The sequence below is a fragment of the Carassius gibelio genome, chromosome A7 (genome assembly GCF_023724105.1).
Source record: "Carassius gibelio isolate Cgi1373 ecotype wild population from Czech Republic chromosome A7, carGib1.2-hapl.c, whole genome shotgun sequence".
Classification (NCBI taxonomy): domain Eukaryota; kingdom Metazoa; phylum Chordata; class Actinopteri; order Cypriniformes; family Cyprinidae; genus Carassius; species Carassius gibelio.
Window position 1 is genome coordinate 16,559,279 of NC_068377.1, and position 10,685 is coordinate 16,569,963.

Here is a 10,685-nt window from a genome sequence, read left to right on the forward strand (position 1 = left end):
AATATCCCTTTCATTAATTGAATTTTCTGTTCAAAACCTATTTATATCATAATCGGTAGCACTTTATTTTACAGTCCTGTTCCCCATGTACATACTATGTACTTATTATAGTAATTACAATAACTATGTGATAACTGGGTACTAACCCTGAACCTACCCCTAAACCTAACCCAACCCCATGTAGTTACCTTGTATTACCAGAAATTTCTTAGATAAATACGCTGTAAGTACACTATAAGTACATGTAAGTACACACACTGTAAAATAAAGTGCAAACGCATAATCATTTTAGACACAAGTAATTGGTATGCATCAGCGAAGGCTTAAAATAAACAGTAAATTAACCTTTTATTTATTTATTTTTTCATTGCAGATTTGAGTACCAGACACATCTGCAGAGAGAGGTTTACAAGATCTTCTGTACGCCTCCCCTGCTTTTATTTCAGCAATTAATACCCCACACATGAGCTTTCTGACATTTGTCTATCAAATGCACTCGGAGTCACAACCATTAATTAGTGTCAGAAAAGAGAAAGAGAATGCAGACCGATAGTCTAGCCTTACCCTCCAGTGCTGTTTAATGATCAAACCCAGAGGGCTTGTCATGAGTGACAGGGACAGAATATGGGCAAACATCACATTAGAGGAAGTACTCACACATTAGCCCCCCAGCCTCTAATCCAATAGGAACCCAAGGCATGTGATTCTCCCACGTCAGTGCCAGAAATTCATAGACCCGCAGAGAGTACGAGACCCATCTTAAAGAACATGCCATTGATTTAATTCTGTATTATGCCTGATACTCAAAGCTCTTTGCTGATCATTTAATTATGTCCCACTGTGTAACATGAAGTCAACCAATCGTCCTCCTTTTTTATGTATCTTTTGGGTTCCTTCTCTTTCCCTGGGGTGAGTACAAATTGTTTTCTAGCATTCTAATCTGTTTGTGACCTCTTCTCTGCTCCTCTGCACTGTAAAAAATAATTCAGTGGCTTAGTAAATTTCACAAAAATAAAGAGCTATATTTACTTAATAAAATCTTTTGAAATCATTTAAGTGATATTTTGAGTGGGTCAGGTTAAAAATAATAATTAAAAATCCAACAAATAATTTCTCTAAAATTAACATATATTATTTAAGTTTATGTAATGAAAATAAATAAGTATTTAACTAACTAATTATATTTTTAATATACCCTCAATATTTCTGGTGAATTCTAATATAAATATTTGATAATTATTTACTTGTACTGATCTGTTTTAGAAACTAAAATTATTAAGTATTTCCTACCAATTTTCCTAAATAAAGTTCCAGCTTAATAAAAAACGGTTTAAATAAATTAAGTAAATTTCGCGGCTAAAGTGATCACGTGTGCAGCTCCGCAGGAAAAAAAAAATCTGCTTTCCTCAGCAGAGACGTCGACTAGCCATATTCCTCACAACTCTTGGTAAATAACGTTAGTCAGCTAATCCTACTTACGTTTGTAACACTTTATTATAAAGTTAATAATTATTAAGCATTTCCTAACAATTGTCTTTGTATTTTACGTCATCTTCAACAAGTTTCGTAACTTAATCGAGGTCACCTGAAGGACGGCGTTCCTGAGTTTCCTCAGCAACGGCAAGACCCGCACTCCTCTCATATCGTGGTACGTTATGTAATTTAGCCAGCTAAAACTAAATATGTTTGTGATGTTTAATTCAGAAGTTAATTATTAAGGATTTCCTAACAATTGTGTTTGTATTTTGCGACATCTTAAGAAGTTTAACGAGTTTCGCGGCTCAAGCAAGAGGCACCTGTCACTGAAGGACTGCTTTTCTCAGCAACGACGTGAACAGCATTACTCGAATTTCCTGTAAGTAGTCATTTTATAACGATGTATATTTGCAATACTTTATTCAAAAGTTGATTAAACATTGACCGTGTGTACGTGTACATAACAGTGTAGTTTTCTAAGTTAGTTAGTGGGGCAGCGATATGTATGTTAGGGTTTTTTTTTTTTTGGAGTGGATTAACTTTCGTACTATTTGGATCACCGTTTAACCGCCATTTGAAAGTCTAACGATAAGTGTACCGTGGTCCAGCAACTATAACTATACATGCCCAATGGAAAACGATTTTGTACAGGTTCCCCTTTGGGGTCAGTGGCTTGTCAAAAGGGAACACATCATTTATGAACTTTCAAATGACATTCTGTCTTGTAAAAAGCTGTCACGTTGTTGTAAAACATCATAATTACTACATGAACTCAAGTATGAGCTCTTAAATAACCACTACAAATACGCCATGCAAAAGTATTTAAAATGGCGTGGACATAACATAGACTGGTGCGTTTTAATCAGCTCCCACTATAGGGAGTCAGCCAGTTTAAGGCCTGCTCCGTTGTAAAATCATTCTAGTGCACTGAAACCTAGATCACATACAATATCGGTCAAAAGTTTGAAAACAGTAAGCTTTTTAATGTTTCTAAAATAAGTTTCTTAAGCTCATTAAGCTTGCATTTATTTAAAAAAAAAATAATGCAGAAAAAACAACCGTCTATTATCTCCACCTACCCTCTATGGCTATTTGGCTGGTAATTTTTTTAGGGTTACTCGCCAGACTGATATAATATTTATATACACATACATACATACATATATACATTAAAGCCGAATTTTCATTCCATTACTCCAGTCACCGCAGCTGTTTCAAAACAAATCCAGACCTGGTGGGTATTGAAGGACAGCGGAGGCTGGGGGAGGGGTACATTGTTTTAATTTTAATTAAAGTAATATTTTTGTTCCCTGAAACAGATCAGTTTAATTTTGCATCCTTAAATAGTTTGATAGAAATTTCACAAATATATTATGTGTATTATAAATAAACAATTTGTTAGTCAAATACTAAATTGTTTTAGTGGAAAAAAAAGATAAAATATAACTGTACATTTTATTAACTGTACATAAAAATTAACTGTTGTATTTTTAGTCAATTATTATGTTTACATTTATGTATTTGGCAGACGCTTTTATCCAAAGCAACTACATTGCATTTCAAGGTACACATTTACAATCTTATAATATTCAGAGATTTTATTAAGTTCATAAAGTTAAATATTATTGTAAAATTTACTAAGCCACATAATTATTTAGAGGGTTAAGGGTTGAGTGTGAGGGTTAATGCAATGCATATTTTTTTTTCAAGTAGTGCAATTAAACAAGCTTTTTTGTTTCAAAACCATTAGTCATTTTACTTAAATATTAAACATGTTTATAAAGAAATTGGTTGAAATAATGCGGACCTCAATAAAAGCCTATAGCATTGATTTAAAGCATAGAAGCTCACAGTTAGTCTCTTTTCATTTTTCTTTTAGGTTTATTGTTAAAAATAAATGTCCCTATGTAGAAAATTAACCTGTCCTGTTGTTAAGAAGAATGCTGTTAATTTTTGCAACTCCTCCCCCTAGTAAACTTTGTTTGAGATTTTACCTATCATACGGTCCAACAGAATGTTTGCTTCTTCAGGTGCTATTTGTTTTGTGTATTTATCGCTTTCTTGTAACATTCAGGTTTGAATGTTAGCTCTAACCAGTTATCTTTAAAATTTGCCTGTAGGGTTCAGCTGATCTACCCGTCTTCGTACACGCAGAGTTGGCAGAGGAGGTCATACAAATCTACATCCTTCGGGACAATGATGGGGCAGTCAGCGATGTAGGAGTTGTGATTGAGGGCATCACTGTCCTCCGCAGTCTTGGGAATCTCAGCAGAGCCTGCTGCTATCTTTTGGGAGTCACGTATGCATTCAGTCCACTGCTTCCGCAGGTCCCCCAAGGTCTGGAATTGGTCCTTCTCCACAATCTTCCTCAGGGTCCGGTCACCTCTTCTCGTTGTGCAGCGTTTTTTGCCACACTTTTTCCTTCCCACAAACTTCCCACTGTGGTGCCTTGATACAGCACTCTGAGAACAGCCTATTCATTCAGAAATTTCTTTCTGTGTCTTACCCTCTCGCTTGAGGGTGTCAATGATGGCCTTCTCAGGTTGGCAGTCTTACCCATGATTGCTATTTTGAGTAATGAACCAGGCTGGGAGTTTTTAAAAGCCTCAGGAATCTTTTGCAGGTGTTTAGAGTTAATTAGTTGATTCAGATGATTAGGTTAATAGCTCGTTTAGAGAACCTTTTCATGATATACTCATTTTTTGAGATAGGAATTTTGGGTTTTAATGAGCTATATGCCCAAATCATCACTATTAAAACAATAAAAGACCTTAAATATTTCAGTTGTTGTGCAATGAATCAAAAATATATGAAAGTTTAATTGTTATCAATACATTATGGAAAATAATGAACTTTTATCATAATATACAATTTTTTTGAGAAGGACCTGTACTCACTTGAGTTGTTCCAAAAACTGTTTCTTGAGCTGGATCCTCCAAAACTCTCTGTTAATGTTCAGAGGTTAAAAAATTATCTTCTTGCACAGTAGTGGTTCATGATCATCCCACAGAATGGGTATTCCTGATGGAAGTGTTTCTGTTATCTGATTAATTCTGTTGAAGGGATAGTTCACTCAAAAAGATGATGTTGTCATAATTTACTCTCCCTCAATTTGTCCCAAACCTGTACTAGTTTCTTTCTTCTGTTGAACACAAAAGATATTTTAAGTGAAGTGACGTGACATTCAGCCAAGTATTAAAGAGTGTTGGTTAATGCATTTAAAGGTTGCCATTGACTTTGCATAGTAGCCTTTTTTTTTTTTTTCTACCATGGAAGTCAATGGCAACTTTCAACTGTCTGTTAACCAACATTCATTAAAATATATTTTGTGTTCAACAGAAGAAAGAAACTCTACAGGTTTGGGACAACTTGAGGGCGAGTACATTATGACAACATCATCTTTTTGGGTGAACTATCCCTTTAATATTGATGTAAGTGTTGCTTTTTTTTTATGGTTTAATGAGTGGTAATGAGTGTGACTGCAAATGGCTGGTATGCACCAGGAACAAAGTAAGATGTCATTTCTCTTACGGCTATCATATTTTACATGTAATCTACTTGAATACTAAGATGGATGAAATGTTTCATAAGGTTTAATCATTTCCCTTATGGCTGCTTTACAGTTTTTAATTTTTGCAATCTACTGGAATATTAAAATGGATAAAATGTTTCAAAGGTTGATTTTAGACTTTGTCTGATGTTTAATTGATACATAAATGTTTAATAAAAAATGTGTTTCTTTCTTTATTTGGTTTTATTATATTAATTGTAAAGGGTAAATGGTGTAAAAAAAAGTGAATGCAACATTTTGATCATTTATAGTCCAATATTAAGTTAAATTCACTTTTACATGTAGTAAACATAGCACATTTGTTTGGTTAAATTTCATCCAATATTTCAATTATATCTACTCAATATTTTTTGTTTATTTTACATAGAATTACAGTTGTGGTGTTTTATAATTTTGATTATATCTAATTAATTTTATTTCTCATATAAAGTTATTCAGTTATTCAGATTTACTTAATTTTTTTACTTACAATTACTCAATTTAAACAGTACATTTCATTGATTTCACAGCTTTAAAATTTACTCAATTTTTTTGAGTGTAAAAATGTTTCACCAAAAAAATTGAGTAAATAATAGTTAAACTTTTTACAGTGTGATGGCCTGGGTATTAGAAGATGATCGTCACTTCCCAAGCAGCCTATAGTACACAGCATGCAGTGGAGAGATAGCGAGTGAATTTTCATTTTATTTTATTTTTTGTGCTGGAAGACAAAAACCAAGAGAAGAAAGAAGGAAATCAACCTTCTGAATCTGCCTATTTATCTTCAGATATCCAACTGACCTGGCCAGTGATGTGATATTCGTGAAAAATATTTGTGAATTTCGCATGGATTCCTCAGTTATCATTTTAAGCTGTCTTGCACGTTCTATTCTCCATATAATCACCTCACCTTCTTATTTCTTTCTTCTTTTACCTCCCTTTCTTTTCTCCTTCCCTTTTTTCTCCATACCCACTCTTCTTCTGACAAGCCATGGGTTTTCAGCGAAGAAAGCGAGCATTAATTAAGACAGTGCCAGCTGTAATTTTCTTGGGAAGTAAATTTCCGCACAACTAAAGGTTACGGGGACCTTTTCACTGTCAGAATTTACTACAGCCTGTGAATGTTAATGCAGCTAATGAAGACATGCTCTCAGTTTCTGAACTTAAAAAGTACCACTGCAGAGAGAGAGAGAGAGATAGAGAGAGGGGGTGGCAGAGGATGAGAAAGAGAGAGAGAATGAGATAAGAGACAAGGAAGGAAAAAAAGACAAAAATTAAAATCCATTTTGACGAATGCAGCCAGATCAACCATATTAATCTGATGCGACAGCTTGATTTATCTGCAACATTTGGAGGCTTTGTTTGATTCCTAAGCAGGATCATCATTACTAGTCAACATATGTTCTGATAAACACACAGAATACAGGCTATTAGCTGGACATTGTGCAAAGTGCTCACTATATGGAAATCTGTTTCAGCTTTTGTTTGTAATGAATGTACTATAATAAAGCAAGAAGCCCTGCTTCGCGTCGTGCTTAACAAAGCCCCTTAGCTGTTATATAGCTGTTTTTTTATAATTTAATTGTAATGTGTCTTGGGCAAGTTATATGATTACCTATATATAGCCTGGCAATGCACAAACAAAACACACAAGTATGCTGTCCTGGTCAGGGATATTATTTGATGTTGCAGATACAAAATAGGTCTGTTTCAGCTCGGCCTTGAATTTTCACATGCTCAACACTTAGCCTGCAGATGGGACAAAGAGATGATGATCAGAAAACAAACAATAACCTCCCCGCAGAAGCGGAGGCTTTCACAAGATGGCACTGAAAGCTACAATCAATGACAAGGTCATATAAAAAGCGAGACGGCACGGCAACGAATTCCTGAAAAAAGTAATATTTAACCTGAGGCTAGAGAATAATTTGACTTTCTCTTGATCAGTTTAAAAAATCTCCTCTGTCAGTGGCGGCAGCTTCATACAAATTAATGGCCTTTAGTGAAAATCTCCCGCGCTTGGGTTATTAATTGTTAAAGTGCATACATTAAACAAAATGAGTAAAAAGTAATTTTAATAAATTATCCTCTCCCAAAACCTGCTCGGAATGGAGCGCAGAACACAGCACGATATATTAAGCAGTGTGTGATCCTTCAAAGTAATGTGGCATAAATAAGAAAGAAAAACAAATGTGGTGTCCACTAGTATCTCATTAGGCTCGAAGCTTTCAGCACAATTAGCTCAACCCCCTGAAAGCACTTCCTCAAAGAGACCTCAAAGTCCTGGATTAGTCTCTGTGTTGCTTCTGAAGCCTCCTCGGGCTGCTTGGATGGCGAGCAGATGCGTGGGCCCTTTTGCATGTTTGTTAGTGCTGCAGCAGAGGTTAACTTCAGTTCCTTTCGACAGGGTGAGCAGCCATTTAATTATAGGACTTTCTGGTCAACTGAACACACTGCTGTCAAGTGGACAGGCTAATGTCTGCTTGTTTTCTTGCCTGTGCTCTAACTTGCATCAAACACACATGCATGTGCTGGTGGATGAGAGGGCATCTCTTTGTTTTTTATATGTGTTGTGAAGAAAGAATTGGTCTGCTTAAAAACTTTGAATCTGTCTGCTTGGAAACAGATTTGTATTTATTATTATTATTATTATTATTATTATTATTATTATTATTATTATTATTATTATTAATAATAATAATAATAATAATAATAATAATAATAATGCATTATTATTATTATTATTATTATTATTTATTTTATTTTTTTTAGATATTGGCTATATTTTAAATAAGATATTTAAAAACAGTGTTCACCAATACAATACCAAATTTAAGAGAATGTACAATGAATGCCAAATGCAGAAAACAATCATTGAAGACAAATATTCAGCTCTAAAATATTTTATATAAAAAGATTCTGGTCACACTTTATTTTAAGGTCCAATTCTCACTTTTAATAAACTATTAACTTTGACTTCTGCCTCAGTAAACTCCTAATTTTCTGCTAATTAATAGTTAAGATAGTTGTTAAGTTTAGGTATTGGGTAGGATTAGGGATGTAGAATATAGTCGTATATTTCCAGGTGAATAAATAGTTTGCATTTACATTTATTCTTTTAGCATATGTTTTTATCCAGTGACTTACAAATGAGAATAAAAGAGGCAGAAGCATTTAATTCACAATACTTGTAATGCTAAACCATAAGTTATGTTAAAGCAGTGCAGCATTTATCTATTGGTGTAATTATTTATTTCAGTTAAATTGAGTTAGAGAGTAAAATCACTCACCAAAATAATTAAAAATAGTAATTTGACAGCTTTTCTCTGTATCTTGCCCTCATTTTCTCTTTCTAAAGATGTGACAATCGTCAAAAAGATGATGCATTTGTCTGAGGGCCAGATGTTGATGATTTCCCTTACATCTCAATGTTAATGGTGCTACTCTGAATAGGTCCGTCCTTAATAATAATAATAATAATAATAATAATAATAATAATAATAACTTAAATTCTCTTTTGAGTTTCATTATCTTGCAGGTTTCTGATATGTTTCTACTAAAATATGGAATTACATTTGTTTCAATTATAGTGAACGAAACTTTATGAAACTGAATGTAACTTTTTCAGAAACTATCAAAAATATGCCATTACAAAAGAAGACAAACACTATGAAAATGAAAAAAATTAACTCAGTCACACAAATTTAACAGGCTCTTCAAATTTGCTCCATTCTTTGTTAATGTTTTTCAAAGATTAGTTTTCGCTAATCTTGGATTCTTAATTCATTGCCACAGATTTCGCTTACGTTTTGCAGTTTTTCGTTTGGTGTTTTGACAAAAACCTCTCGTGGGGGCGGGCTTGACAGTGATCTACTCTGATTGGATAGTGAGCTTTTGATGGACAGGTGCTCTCTGACGGGGAAGTACAGACGTCACTCAGTGGCGCACATATTGGAAAGCTCTCGCGGTGATTTTTATTACTAAATATGTAAATAATATTTGACTTTTGATCATCTCAGTCTCTAAAGATGAGCTCTTGTCCTTCAAGGCAGCTTGAAGTAAGCTTGTGTTACTGAATGACAATAATAACCTGCAACAAACTGTTGCACACTGTAACATGAAAAACTTGTATCAATGTTACTTCAGTAAGGCAAGCTTACTTCTAGCTGCCTTGAAGGACAAGAGGAGGAGGAAGATGACACCACTCTGTGTCTCTCCTGAGAGCTCATCTTTACAGACTGAGACGATTGAAGGTCAAATATTATTTACATATTTGGTAATACAAGGCACAACGTATTTCATACAAATCTTCTTCGTCTTTTATTAATGCAGAGAACAAAAACATACAAAAGTATAAACATGCATCACATAATATCAACCCAATTTTTTTTTTACATTTCTTTCAGGAAAACAGAGAAGACTGGAGAATTTGGAGAATTTGCATTTGTGAATGTGAAATTTGTTTAGGAAAAAAAATAACTAATAACAAAACTCTTGTTTTCATTTGTGGGGTCAGAGTCATAATACCCAAATATAATGTTTTTCATATGTACTGAGAGGCCTGGCAAAATCTTACACTTGACAAACACACCAATGTCATCCCAAGGTTTCTGAGTGTAGCGACATGACCAAAGTTAGTGAACAGTTTCTTCAGAACTCGAACAAAAAGAGCATGTAAGATCAATGTCTTAAATCTTCTTTACAGGGTAGAACCTGTGTATGAGCTTAAAATAAATGTCTTTCACTTTGTCTGTGAATTTTTTTTATTTATTTATTTTTTTGCGGTAGAGACCAGATTTAATCACCACGAGAGCTTTCCAATATGTGCGCCACTGAGTGACGTCTGTACTTCCCCGTCAGAGAGCACCTGTCCATCAAAAGCTCACTATCCAATCAGAGTAGATCACTGTCAAGCCCGCCCCCACGAGAGGTTTGTTTCAAAACACCAAATGAAAAACTGCGAAACGTAAGCGAAATCTGTGGCAATGAATTCAGAATACACGATTAGCGAAAACGAATCTTTGAAAAACATTAACAAAGAATGGAGCATATTTGAAAAGACTGTTAAATTTGTGTGACTGAGTTCATTTTTTTTTTTTCATTTTCATAGTGTTTTTCTTCTTTTGTAATGGCATATTTTTGATAGTTTCTGAAAAAGTTACGTTCGGTTTTATAAAGTTTTGTTCATTATTATTGAAACTAATGTAATTCCATACTAAAAGCAAGTTCAAGCTCAGTTTTTGCTTCTGCCTGCTTCTTAATCTCACAAATCACATTTCCTTAAAGGAGTCAAGAATCTCATCTTAAAAAAAATATTTAATGTTTCAAGTGTTACCTCCTGCAACCCTTAGATGACAAGTAATTCAGGAGATGTAACAGCCTTTATAATATATGTAAAACTGCTCAAACCGAATTAGCTAATGCAGTCATGTTATAATGATTTTGCTCTGTTCCTAACTCAAAGAGCAGTTTAAAGCTCTACACTTAATTGAGGAAGAGATTATAATAATAATAATAATAATAAAATAATAATAAAATAATAATAATAATAATAATAATAATAATAATAATAATAATAATAATAATAATAATAATAATAATATAATAATAATAATAATAATAATAATAATAATAATAAATACACTTGCTAAAAATGCAT

General features: G+C 33.6%; 1 long non-coding RNA gene across 1 annotated transcript; it reads left to right on the forward strand.

The window, feature by feature from the left end:
* Positions 1-1,470: 1,470 nt before the first annotated feature.
* On the forward strand, positions 1,471-3,888 carry LOC128016304 (uncharacterized). The gene is made up of 3 exons (XR_008184135.1): positions 1,471-1,648; positions 1,761-1,855; positions 3,597-3,888. It is a non-coding gene; the product is annotated as an uncharacterized LOC128016304 (long non-coding RNA).
* The last annotated feature ends 6,797 nt before the right edge of the window (positions 3,889-10,685 follow it).